The sequence below is a fragment of the Pholis gunnellus genome (assembly GCF_910591455.1).
Source record: "Pholis gunnellus genome assembly, chromosome: 11".
NCBI classification, from domain to species: domain Eukaryota; kingdom Metazoa; phylum Chordata; class Actinopteri; order Perciformes; family Pholidae; genus Pholis; species Pholis gunnellus.
The window spans coordinates 3,314,744-3,327,841 of NC_136538.1; positions in this window are offsets into that span (position 1 = coordinate 3,314,744).

Below are 13,098 nucleotides of genomic sequence, written 5' to 3' on the forward strand. Positions count from 1 at the left end.
CTCTACAGTCATGATTACTGTGTGTCTTTATGAGTTACTATTATTAAGGACAGTGATCATGTGAACAGACACAAACTTCTCAAAAGTCTCTCCAGCTGTTAAAGCCGACTGACAGCTGATCACAGCTGTGATCAGAGCCGCCATCATCAGAAACAAACGTCGCTTCACGTGACGCAATAGAGGAAAGGACGTCTCATGTCTCTTAAAATATATTTTAGAGTCTTCGTCTCTTCATGCATCCCTGGTGGGAGGGACTAAGACGCAAGGAAAGGAGCCAAGTGAGGGAAACGGGGATACAATTAAGAGACTTGGCATGTACCCAAGGTTTAGGCTTTGCCCCCTGTGTTCCTGTGTCTCTGTGTGGCTCCGCCCCTGGTCTCCTCCCGGCTCCTTCCTGTGTCTGTGCGTGTGTGTGTGTGTGTGTGTTTCCCCTGGTTGCACTCATCCAACTCACCTGCCCAGTCCACCCAGCTGCCTTCAATCATCTCATCCCCCCCACACATATATACTCCCCTGCTTTCCCTGTTCTGGTTGTGAGATCGTCTTTGTTCGTCCCTCTGTCTTTTCCAGCATTGTGTCTCCCTCGTGTCTGCTCCGTGCTCCAGCGTTTGGTCCTCGTGTTTGCTCCTGATTTTTGACTTTGCCTTTTTGTTTGTTTTTTGCTCGCTCCTGTTTGGAGTCGCTTTAGGTTTTTGTTTCTCTTTTGATGACCAGTAAAAATTCTTATTTCTAAACTTCACCTCGTCTCCAGTGTCGGTCTCTGCTCATGAGTCTTAGCCCAGCCCTGAACCTTGATAATTTCATTCAAATTGTTCACTTTTTTGTGGATTTGCTTGACTGTGAAGAAAGTCAACAGGAAAACTAGTGTTGGACTGTGGTATCTGTTTTATGTACGTATGGTAGTCACCTGTTATTACCTGTTATTTTTTTAATACACTATATTTATCCCGTTATGGGGGAAATTTCTCTCTGCATTTGACCCATCCCTGTATCAGGGAGCAGTGTGCTGCCTATGACAGGCGCCCGGGGAGCCGTTAGGGGGACAGTGTCTCGCTCAAGGACTCAGAACACATCCCAGCCAAGGCTCGAACCGTCAACCTTCCAGTTACCAGACAACCCTCTTAGTTCCAAACGTGTAAATACACTTCACACGGATTGCATCAACATTTAAGGGGAACGCTCTAATGTAAGCTAAAAAAAAAACAAGGGTGGCTCTTCGTCAAAATTCATGGTTTGATTGAATTAATGCTAATAGATATCAAACTATAAAGCAAAGAATCTCTGTAAATGTATCCTACATTGTGTGTGTCCTACGCAGAACTCAAGAACAGTTCATACGATCTACTTCACAGTTGCCGAGTGTTTTTGCTGGGGACCCAAGGACATGCAGTGTTAAAATCGGTGCAGTTTGGGAACATAAACTTTAAATAAAACGTACAGGTTCATTGACCGCTGTTCACTTTTACTGTTGGATGCTGGATATACTAACGTTACAACTAGGGATGCCCCCCGAATGCTACACCAGTTCTAAATTAGTGAAACCCAGAGTATTGATAAAGTCCAGAGTTACTGGTTCTGCTATCCGTACTTTAGGTCTGGAGTGAGATGTCCTTGTCTCAAATGTCCTCTCTCTGTCTCTTTGTCTTTGTCTCCGGCTCCATACAGCGTAAGACTCACAGCATGGCAGAGAGAAGAAAACATTTTAGAACTCTGGTCGTCTCAAACACAATAAAACCCTCACAAGTAAGTTTATCACATGTGACCAACTAGCAGAACATCAATCTGTTCGTGGAGCAGCCGTCAGGTAACGTTAGTGATGTCATATGTTAGTGATGTCGTACAGAGTTTGCTCACAAGAACAGGATAATCAATGAAAGATAATCACTCAGCCAAGCAATCTGTGTGCTCCAAACTGCCACACGATCGCAATGGCCACGTTGCCAACAGGATCTGCGTTACTATCACCAAATTAACAATGCTCAAAGTCGGAAACGCCCTCGGAAGATGTCCAATAACACTCAGTTATTTACAAAGGTGGGATCTCTTTGGTAACATATTTGTCATATGCTCTATCCCTTTTCGACTTTCTGTCTGGGTCGATCTGCTCTGTGCAGCTTGATGCGACTTCAGCGCGGGTCCGTCAAAAATAGACTCGGCGCGTATCTTTAGCGGAGCAAAATATAAGAAGAGAAGTGTAGAAGAAGAGCAACGGCAGAACAAGCATAAACCCGAGCCGTGGGCTCTCGCACGCCCCCTTCATTGGTTTGCCTCCCCGCTGTGCTTCTTCTCTGCGGTTTAATGTCAGATCAGACGTGAAATACATGACCTATTCTATGGAAAGAAAGGACATATAATAAAGGTGTCTACAAATATTACAGTGGTGACAAACAATGAGAAAGCAAAAGGCTCAACCCAGTTTGTGAGGGATTGCACAATCTGAGGTGAGGCACAGCTCGTCGCTGCCTCACCTCGCGTGTCTCCTCTCTGTTTGAACAGGATATGCGCAAATTCAGTGATTTTAAATATAAAGATGATTGGAATCACACAGAAATTACATTTATGGCACAGATCAGTAGAGAAATATTAATATTTCTTTTATCAGTTTTTTACTTTTCATGATGAGCTCACCTGACCGCACGTCCGACCTGTTCTCAACCAACTCAACAGGAAGCAGTTTTAGGCTTTGAAACAGTTAAGCAACTACAACTGGATTACATCACATACTACAACACATGCATACACACACACACACAGACACAATGCATTCTTGCAGCTTAAGGGGACTCCCCCTTAAGGCATGAACATTACATTTATGTACATACAGTCCAGTGGAAACATATATTGCTGCATATGCAGTTCTACACAACAACACATTTATACTCCAAATCCCCTCACACTGTTGTGCCGGGGACTTAAAGTGTTTTTTCCCCCTCCCCCATACTTGCTTGTTCTCTCGACTCTGTTCAGGCCTGTTCTTCTGTGAATAAATCTCTGTAATTTTAAAGTGACAAGGAGGAGATTTATGAAAGTATAAGGGCCTGTTTCTGGTGGAATTTATAGTGCAGAGCAAGGGATATGCAGATTAGAGTGCAAAGGGTGTTGCAGGTGTGTGTGTGTGTGTGTGTGTGTGTGGTATGACAAAGAGACCTACAAGACTTCTTAATCTTTGAAGTATTATTATACATGGCCTACCCGTGGCCAAGTCGCAATGTAGGTGTTAGTAAAAAAGGGGCTTGTGGGATCTGGTTTGAAACCGTCATGCTGTCAAGACAATCAGGCTGCAGAAACTGAATGACAAGTGGAGTGTGTTTCCCACAACACCCACCTATGAGGGCGACCTCCAGCAAAGAGCTGCTTAGACGATGACCAGCTATGATCATTAAGCCAACGACACAACACAATAGACCCGTCTTCATTGCACAACTATATTTTTATGCGTTACCACCATAGACCAGTGGTGGGCCGTCAGGGCCTGCAAGGCCTTCTCTGCTGGCCTAAACAGAATCACAAAGTTATAGCTATTTTATAATTTAATACTTTTTCTTAAATACACTACATGTATTAAAAAAATATTTTTCCCATTATCTTATTTTCTCATTGCACAGCTACTGTCTTCCTCAGTTGCTCTGCTTCCAGTGCAGCTTGTTTTAACCTTTAGATCCCGAGCAGAGCCCAATTGGGCTCCAGAGGGGGGGGTGACAGAGTGTACACATGTAGTACAAATCACTTTTGAGAACGAATTAAATGATATTTTAAAATATTTCAAAAACGTACATGACGAAGAGATTCTGATCAAATGGACCATGTAACCTATTTTCATCACTCAAAAACATATATATACACAAAGTACTTCAAGGTACTACAAGCACTACCACAATTTCACCTATTTCTCGCCAGGAGAAGCCGAGCAATGTTCTCCGTTATCGGTCCCAGCCGCGATCTACGGCACTTTCACACACACACTTCATATCCCGGACCACGAGGAGAACACACTGCATCGAACTATCGCCTCCAAATGATTCTACTTTAAACCGTTATAAAGTTACTATTGATCTGCCACAGATATCAACTCAGCCCATCATCATAAACATTGAAACGCTCCGTACCTTTTAGATGTTTCCTGGATGAAAATCGAAAAAAACAAAACAATAATCCATGCCGGCATATCGAAGCCGTCTCTCTGCTGTGCTGGTAAAACAGCTGAGTCTCTGACGAGCTTCCATGACGAATGAATAATAATTTCAGTTTTGGCCAATGGGTTTGACCCATGGGGGCGGATCACAGTTTTCGATTATTTTATTGGCTTAAAATTCTGTCAAACAACCCATATAACGAATGACTACAATGCCCCGAGTCTCCCGGATTCAGAACTGTAAGAATTGCGCAAATCGGCAAATCACAGGCTGTGTTAGGTTCAAATACATCACGTAAAACTGAAATTCTGACAAAAATTAGCCATATTTTACAGGTTTTTATATAGCACAGGCTCTCAAAATGATGCCAAACTGCTGTAATAGATAGATTGAACACTATTAGTGATAAAAGAAGTGAAATATAGAGTTATATAGTATTTAAAAGTCCAATACAAGTGCTATATTGGCTGCTTCTAAAATCAGAATTGACGTTGGCTGACCAAAGCTGACCTGTACACCAGCATTGATTTCTCAGGCATACTTCACACTATCAAAGCCAATTTTTTTTTTAAAAGGACAAAAAACATCTTGTGGTATGATTTGAGAGAGTTTAAGCCCTGGACTGCATCATTTCAAATCAATAAAAGTGCTTTTCTTTTCAGGCGAACCTGAACATTTTTTATTTGAGCTGTGTGTTATATTCATTCAGCATTAACCAATAACATATACACTGATATGTACATATATTAAAAAACTATCACAAGTGTTAGTGTTACAATACCATTGAAATTATTCAAATAGACCTTGTAGTTAGCGAGATAAGCCCCTTTGAGTGTGGGTATGAAATGTTCGAGCGGAGGGCTCAAAATAGGCTTAGTGGTTAAAAGGGTAGAGCTTTTATCCAAACAGATTTCACCTCTGTGTCTCTAGGTAAGAAGAGAGGCCCGAGGCCTGCAGACTCACAAGTGAATCCATGTGCAGTTTAAGTGAATGGGGACGATATTGTTGATTGTCATAGTCTTCAACCAATCAGATCTTTAGTTTGACATGTTGGGCGTATTCTTTGACGTGCCAGAGCCTTCTAGCTGGCCTAGCCCTACGTGATTGGTCAGTGGGCTTGCGTGACATGTTGGGCGGTGACAATCCCAATATCTGCTGCCTCTGTGGAGCGGACATTTTCAGCCTCAAACGCATTAAAACCTACTCAAGAAATACAACTGGAGAGGCTCGACTGTCTTCACTGGCGTCCATGAATTCAGAAGGACTTCTTACTGGAACTAAAATGCACGGATGTACTGAACAACCGTGAGATTAAACTCTTTATTAACAAAGAAAGGAGGATGGACTTTGTCTTTAAATAGTGAATAGCAGCTTTGGTAAGTGAACTGCTTTTGTTTGTACATCTGCAGTAGCTTTAAGCTTGTTTACATATTATTATTTGTACAACTTGTTTTTATGAAGATGGATTTTTGTTTGGTTTAATATGTGATAGGAACTATTGTTACATCCAATGTTGCTCTGGGGACATATTTAGCCGTTGGCAGTGTTGGCAACTTGGCGACTTTCTCGCTAAATCTGGCGACTTTCCAAACCCTCATGGGTAGACTTTTCTGGTGTTTTCACGTTAAAGCACGTACGTTCTGCGCTGTCGTGAACGAGCAGCGGGTGCTGCCGGGAGCCCCTCTGCCACCGCCCACAGAAGCCTCGCGCTGCAGTTCCAGCTGCAGTTAGAGCAGAGAGGAGATGCACTCTCGGCATATTCATGTATGTGCACTCTGCAGTTAGTGTATTTATAGGTGTTGAGCTTCATTTTTACACAAAACAAATAATAACCGTAGCTGTGTTTCAGCTGCAGGACAGCAGTGAAGGCCCAGGTATGACATGCACGGCCCGCCACTGCCATAGACAGTATATAAGAAGTGGACGTCGTCATCGTGATGTCAATCATTGGTTTGCTTTATGGTCTATTTACTCTAAATGGACAATAATTTACTAAATGAACATCATGCTGTATTAAAGAAGACTTGAAACTAAAGATTGAGACCATAAACTCATGTTTACAATGTTTACTGAGTTAAAGTGAGAAGTAGGGATCCATTCTCCTCGACTTTAATCAAATTAGACTTTGGATTAGGCCTCACTGTAGATGGTCATTTTGAGAAAGTATAAATACAGTCTTGGTGAGACAGAAAAATGACAAAAGTTTGAAACTGGACTCATTTGTTTATATTAATACTACAATAAAATATTCAAATAACTACTGGCCACCACTCTGTTATATTAGTATTTTCAGCAACAGAAGACTGGGTATTAGTTGATATTGGTTTATGTGTAGGTAACAAAAAATGCAGGTTAAATAAAAGAGCTCACTGGGACTCAAACATGAAACGGTAAATCTATAATAACCAATTAATAAATAGTCGATAGTTGAATTACACTTTAGTTAAGAGCTGTTCTACTGTTACCAAACAATTAAATGGTATTAATAATGTTTAATACTTTTTAGTAATGCTAACCTTTGTTCTTTTACCAGTGAATTGTTGCACATATACTATTTCATAAACTATATGAAGCACTTCTTAATGATTTCCAAATTATTTGTGAAACTTTAAGAAATTGTTTGTATATAAATATTAAATATTATTTGGATGACTATAATGAAGTTTAATTAAAAATGACATTGTTAATATAAATTTATTTAGATAGATAGTTAATACTTTGTCAATGGTTGATTGCTTTATCCATTTATATATTCATGTTTTATAGATGTTTTACAAATCATTGAGTAATCCCTTTTAAATACATAATATAGTATATAAAATGGTATAACGCTGCAACAGTCAACTGTTAATAAAGACTTTACTAATGTAATTGTCTCTTATCAGCAATGATACAATGTATGATTTCTAAACTAAATATTCCATGGTTCACAAACTAACTATAAAATAACATAACTAACTATAGCATTACTAATTGTTGCGGCTTCCTTCTCCTCACTATAGTTGACTTGTAGTAGGTAGACATTTCCATGTTACCTTTCAAATGATTTGACCTGTTTGGCTTGTCGGACTGGCTTGATGTTGAATGGTTTGTGTAGTTAATCAAAAATAAATCAAGCTTGTTCCACAGCACATTCAACAAAGAAAATAAGCCTTTACAACAATCAACACCAAAGCAAATCCAAAAGGCAGAACTCAAATGAAATGATAAGCAAACTTAATTAAACCTAAATTCACTTTTATTGAATGAGGATTGTAGTCCTATAATTCTTTCTTCTGTGGCCTGCGGATACTTTTACCTAGGTTACCAAGTTGTTTTGGTTATTTGCACAAAACAAAAACTGTCTCTATAACAAATAATTACAAATTTGACTAGTTTGTTAACAGTAAAATAGCTATTAACTAAAAGACTAAAAGTCTTAAAAGAGTTGGTAAACTGACTCGTGAAAGAAGTTACAATGACATAAGTAGCTACCTGTACCGACACACATGTAAAATTATCATGGGAGCTGTAGATTTTTGAATGAAAAAAATGTATTGTTGTTTTGCTTGGTTAAAATTGCAAAGGTTTCAACTTCTTAAAGTAATTGCTGTAAATACTGATTTGTCTAAACATATACAGCAGCAAAGCCCAAACGCTTGCAAAGATTGCATTGAGTTACGCAAGCTCGTGGAACCTGAGTCTCTGTGCTACCCTGAAACCATGGCATTTTTTACGAGCATCAAAAATAAAAAAGTGCTTTTGATGCTCTATATATGCCTATACATGCTCTATGCCTGGCGAGGCAACATTTGACAAGCTGGATCTACAAAAAAGCAAATATAAAAACTTGAATTAACAAGTACATTTGTGAACCCCGATGTGTTTTTTGCCCCGAGGCATGCTGATGTTGATGTAGAGAACACCACTTCATAAGCCAGGCATTCAAAAGAGGTGGTGGAGTGTCTCACACATATGCCACTCATAGCGGCACTCACAGACGTCATATTAAGGCCCTTCTCTAAACATAATAACCGTGCCCTTTTATTTGAGTCATTAAACACACAAACTTCCAATGTCATTTAAAATGGGCTCTAATCACATTCATCTGTTTAAACAGAGGCGTGTAGTGACTGCGCGAGAAAGGATGAAAAGACATGCAGAGTGAAAGAGAGACTGTGCTGAGAGGGCTAATGAAAGAGTTGGCAGTGTTTACTCAAATTGTGGAAAGTAGGCACAAGCACAGAGAAACAATGATAGGACTGGGGAGGATGGATAGCAACAAATAGCTGGTATCCACATGTATAGCTATAACGATGTATTCTCTAACAGAGGGGCTGGCCTTTCTTTATCTAAACTGCACAGGAGGTCAGGTCTTTATTTGAAACAGGCTCATAGTATTGATAGCCCTTCCAGCTTAATATGTAGTTATATTTTAGAAATTGCTCTGATCTGCTGAAATAATTTACTGTAAATTGAACACGTCTTTCATATTTACGTGTTGTCATGATAAATTCATGATAGTTTTTGTTGTGTAAAAGGAGAACTCCCCATAAAGGGCACTACTCGTGCTGTGATTTACACAACGGACTCTTAAGTGAAGTGAAGTTAATTACATAACATCATAAATTACCATTTCATTGTTTGGTAACGGTACAATTCGCAACTAAAGTTTATTCAAGCTAAGTGAATTGTCCAATACCTAAAGAAATTCCCCTGATGTCGTCAGAGTTATCTTAGATCTGGGATCTGTGAAACAAACTGGGCATGGAGTCTGAAAGATGTGGGCACGGAGAGGGGTGTTTAACAAAAGACACTATTGTGTTGCATTGTGGGCAATATAGTAACCATGGTTTTGGGGTTTGGACCCATTATAGGGACTAAGAAATTGAAACTCATCTATTTGAATCTGCTTTTAACCTTTGATGCTAGTTATGTATGTTTTTTTTTTGTTTATTACTGTTATGTCATCTTGTTAGGGCCCAAGCACCAACGTAGTCGGAGCGGAGGACCTATTGTTATTCTAATGTTGATTAGGGCCCGAGCACTGTCGGGCCGCGAAGGCCCTATTGAAATCCAAAGATTTAATATTAGGCCCCAAGCAACCGACATCGTCGAGCCGCGAAGGCCCTATTGAAATTTGAATACACATAGTACATCGGGCGCATATTTGGGGGACTTGCCATACATGGAAACTTTCCAAATGTTGCACACTTGTCAGGCCTGGTGAATATAGCCATCTAATATAGGTTGCATATTTGTGTGTAAAAAAATGGCTCTCTAGCGCCCCCTACAAGTTGGACCGGCGACACCCCTTGGCCAGTATGTCCGATTTACTTGAAATCCGACACACATGTCCAGCTCTGCTAGCTCTACAAAAAAGCCTCTCAGACCCCTAAGCTTTGCCTCGAAAAATGTTCCGCCATTTTTAATTTTGTGAAAAGCACATTTTTGCGACCTCCTCCTACACGCTGAGTCTGATTACTACCAAATTTGCTGTGGATCATTTATGGATCTCGATCATCCAAATGTATTAAAAGCTTTTAGATATCTCTTTGCGTTTACAAGATATGGACCATTTAACTTCTTAGGGGGCGTGGCTTATATATCAATACACAACTTCAAAACCATGTCCTAAAATCACCAGATTTGCAGCATATGTGCACATCGCATCCTGTAACATACCCTGACATTTTCATTCCAATAAACCGCTAGGGGGCGCTACAGTAATTCACTCATTTTCTGCTTTTTTGTGATTTTTCACATTTTCAGCCTTTGTAAGTTTCATACATAATTTATGCGATCGACTTCAAATTTTGTCAGGATGCTCTTAAGACCTTTGTGATGAAAAGTTATGAAATTCGGGAGTTTTCATGGAAGAATCTTGACGTTGCGTGGCGGCCATTTAGCCTCATTAGGCATGAAAAAGTAAGCAAGGTACATTATCCAATCAGTACAAAACTTCTTATGCATGATGTTACTTCAAGCCTGAGCATACTTCAATGGAAAAAAATGCATTAACTCATAGCGCCACCTACTGGCAAAAGGAAATGTCACATTTTATACTTGTATTTATTTCTCCTAGCCAGGTGACCTGATGATTCTCAAATTTAGTAAGGATAGCCTTAAAACATTGAAGATGATTCATCATGAATATTATTTCGTTGAACGCTGTTGCCGTGGTGACGCATCATTGGATGATTTAGTGGATTGGGATGCTCAAAAACTCATGAAACTTCGTACATGTGTCATAGGTCATGGGAAGACATATTTGATATAGGTTTTTGGCCGGTCCCTCTCTTTCGTTTGAGAGTAAAATAGAGATAAAACATGCATTTATGCATAGATAGTCCTCTTACTTTTCAACGAATCATTTCGACGCTCGGTCTGTTGCGCAACTCTTATGGAGTTTTAGTAGCTAAAAAGTCTGTCAATCACCTGACTGACCAGCCCACAGCATTCTACACTCATTTCCGCATTCTTAGACGTATGACATGTGCAAATCGACCAATCATAGACTTCGAAAACTGCCAATACACACAGGGAGCGACGAAACAATCACATAAAACACATAAATCAGGCCCCTGAGAGATCAAAAATGGTTCAAAATGATGCCAAACTGCTATATTAGATAGATTACACCCTATTAGTGATAAAACAAGTGAAATATATAGTTATATAGTATATACAATTAGAATAGAACAGCTGGAAACCTGGTTCCAAAATTCGGAAATTTCAGAATTTTGGCTTGACCTGGCATGAACTCTGTACTCCAACCTCTATCAATTTGGCCTGCTTCACTTTATCAAAGCCAATTCTTTTTTTAAAAGGACTGCTGACATGTTGTGCTATGATTGTGGAGAGTTTCAGGCTTACTGCTGCATTATTTCAAAGACAAAAGTGCTTTTTTTTCCAGGCGAACCTGAACATTTTCAATTTGAGCTGTGTGATATATTCATTCAGCATTTACCAGAAACATATACACTGATATGTACATATATTAACAAACTATCACAAGTGTTAATGTTATTATTCCATTGAAATTATTCAAATAGACCTTGTAGTTGGAGAGATAAGCCCCTTTAAGTATGGGTATGACATTTTCGAGCAGAGGCCTCAAAATAGGCTTAGAGGTTAAAAGGTTAATTTAAAGCTTTCAGTCATCTTCTAGACATTAAACTTCAATGGAGAAAGGAATGTGCTCTTTGTCTTTACCTTCATCACACTGGTAGAAAAAGAGGGAACAGTCCACAGAGAGAAGCAAGTGAAGTTAGAGTTCTCATTATTCTCAAATCATAATTTGAACCGTACGGCTAACTGTTTTCTGCAATGAACCGGTAGTTATGTTGAGTGGAGTTGGGCTGAACCGGCAACACATGCCTTCACACTACTAAATGTTGAGAATCTGAGCTTTAAAGGGATTTAATGCATGTAGAAAAAGAAGGAAAGTGTGGCTTGTAAACCATTTCTTAAAGAATGTTGTGCTGCTGCGAACACAAAGTATGAGAGAGGAGGCCTTGAAATAAAATATAAACAAGCCTCTACAAACATCTAAGAAAAGATAACTTTCACAAACATCCTCCATGGCTACTCTCCCTGGGTGCTTTACCTTCCAAAAGCTGCTCCAGTAACGTAGATAAAAGGACACACACACACATACACACACATACTTCTTCCCCCATCGCCTCACCTGGCCGGTCTCAGCATCCCAGCGCTCTTTGAGGCGACATCCCAACAAATCCACCGGGTCCCTCATTAAGGCTCAGGCGCCGACTCTCAAGGGGAAGTGGGGGTGGGGCTGCCGGGTAAACTTTGGAGAGGTCACTTCCTTGCTTCCGTCTTCCGCCTCTTCTTATCCCTTGTTCCGGCCCATCCTCAGGTCCTGTCAGCAGCGAGTGTAAACAAGCAGAAAGGTCAGCGCTGCGTTCGCCCGCTGTCGTCTTCTCTCATTAGGGACAAGGGACAGTGAGCACCTACCACGGAGGACGCCATGCTTTGTTGTTTGAGAGGCAACTTTTGTCATGATCCCAGGGTGCTGGTGAAATGTTCTCAGCAATATAAGAGGAGCTAGGCAGCCTGGTCGCCAGAAAAAAAAAAAAACACGGGATATTTTGCAATGTCAATGTTCCTGAACCAATTAATAATGTAACAACGTAAGGTAGCACGCGTAATTAAAAAGAGCCATTTGTTCTTCGGACCTTCTTAGGCCTAGTTCATACTACACAACTTTAGCCCAAATTTTTCAAGCCAAATTTTCATTGGCTCTGTGCTTGAGCGCCATGGTTGAACTGTGGGAAGAAACGGAGCCAAGAAGCTGGCTGGTGCAGCGCAGACAGATTCCAGTTATCTAGAATGCTAAATATTTAGACGTGACGGGGAGTTTGTCAGTGAGCTAAAGACAATGAGCGCACATATACCATGTGACTTTCAATAACAGTCGCTCTTATACTCCTATACTATGTCACTTGCTCTGCCTGAATGCGAAAATGTCCACATACAACGTATCCGTGGTTTGCAGGAGCATATGTAACAGAGTTAATGATTCCACTTGCCATCACTTGCCATTATTTGCCAGTTACTGTATTATTTAAGTTATTACTAATCCATATCATTTTCATATTATTTCCTCTATTTCTGTAAATATAATTTACAACTTATGATTAGTTTCCACGGAGACAAGTGTGTTGTGTCACATTAGCGCCCTCTGCCGGCTGACGGCAGACTTTAGTGGTGTGCCCCGCTTTGCTTAACCAGTCTGAAGTAAGCTGTCTCCGTGGTAGGTTGATCTGTGACAAGCTCTGTTGTGATATCTGTATAAGTTCCTTTTTGTTGGTAGAACTGTTTTAATTTATAATTTCTAGAGCAAATACTTTTATACTGATAATTTTATTTAGCATTTTATTTAGTTACATGTTACTGTTAGTAACATGCTAACAGCTAGCTTAAGCATTTGTTTCTTTACTTTGGCAGTTCCTGGAGTTTGTGA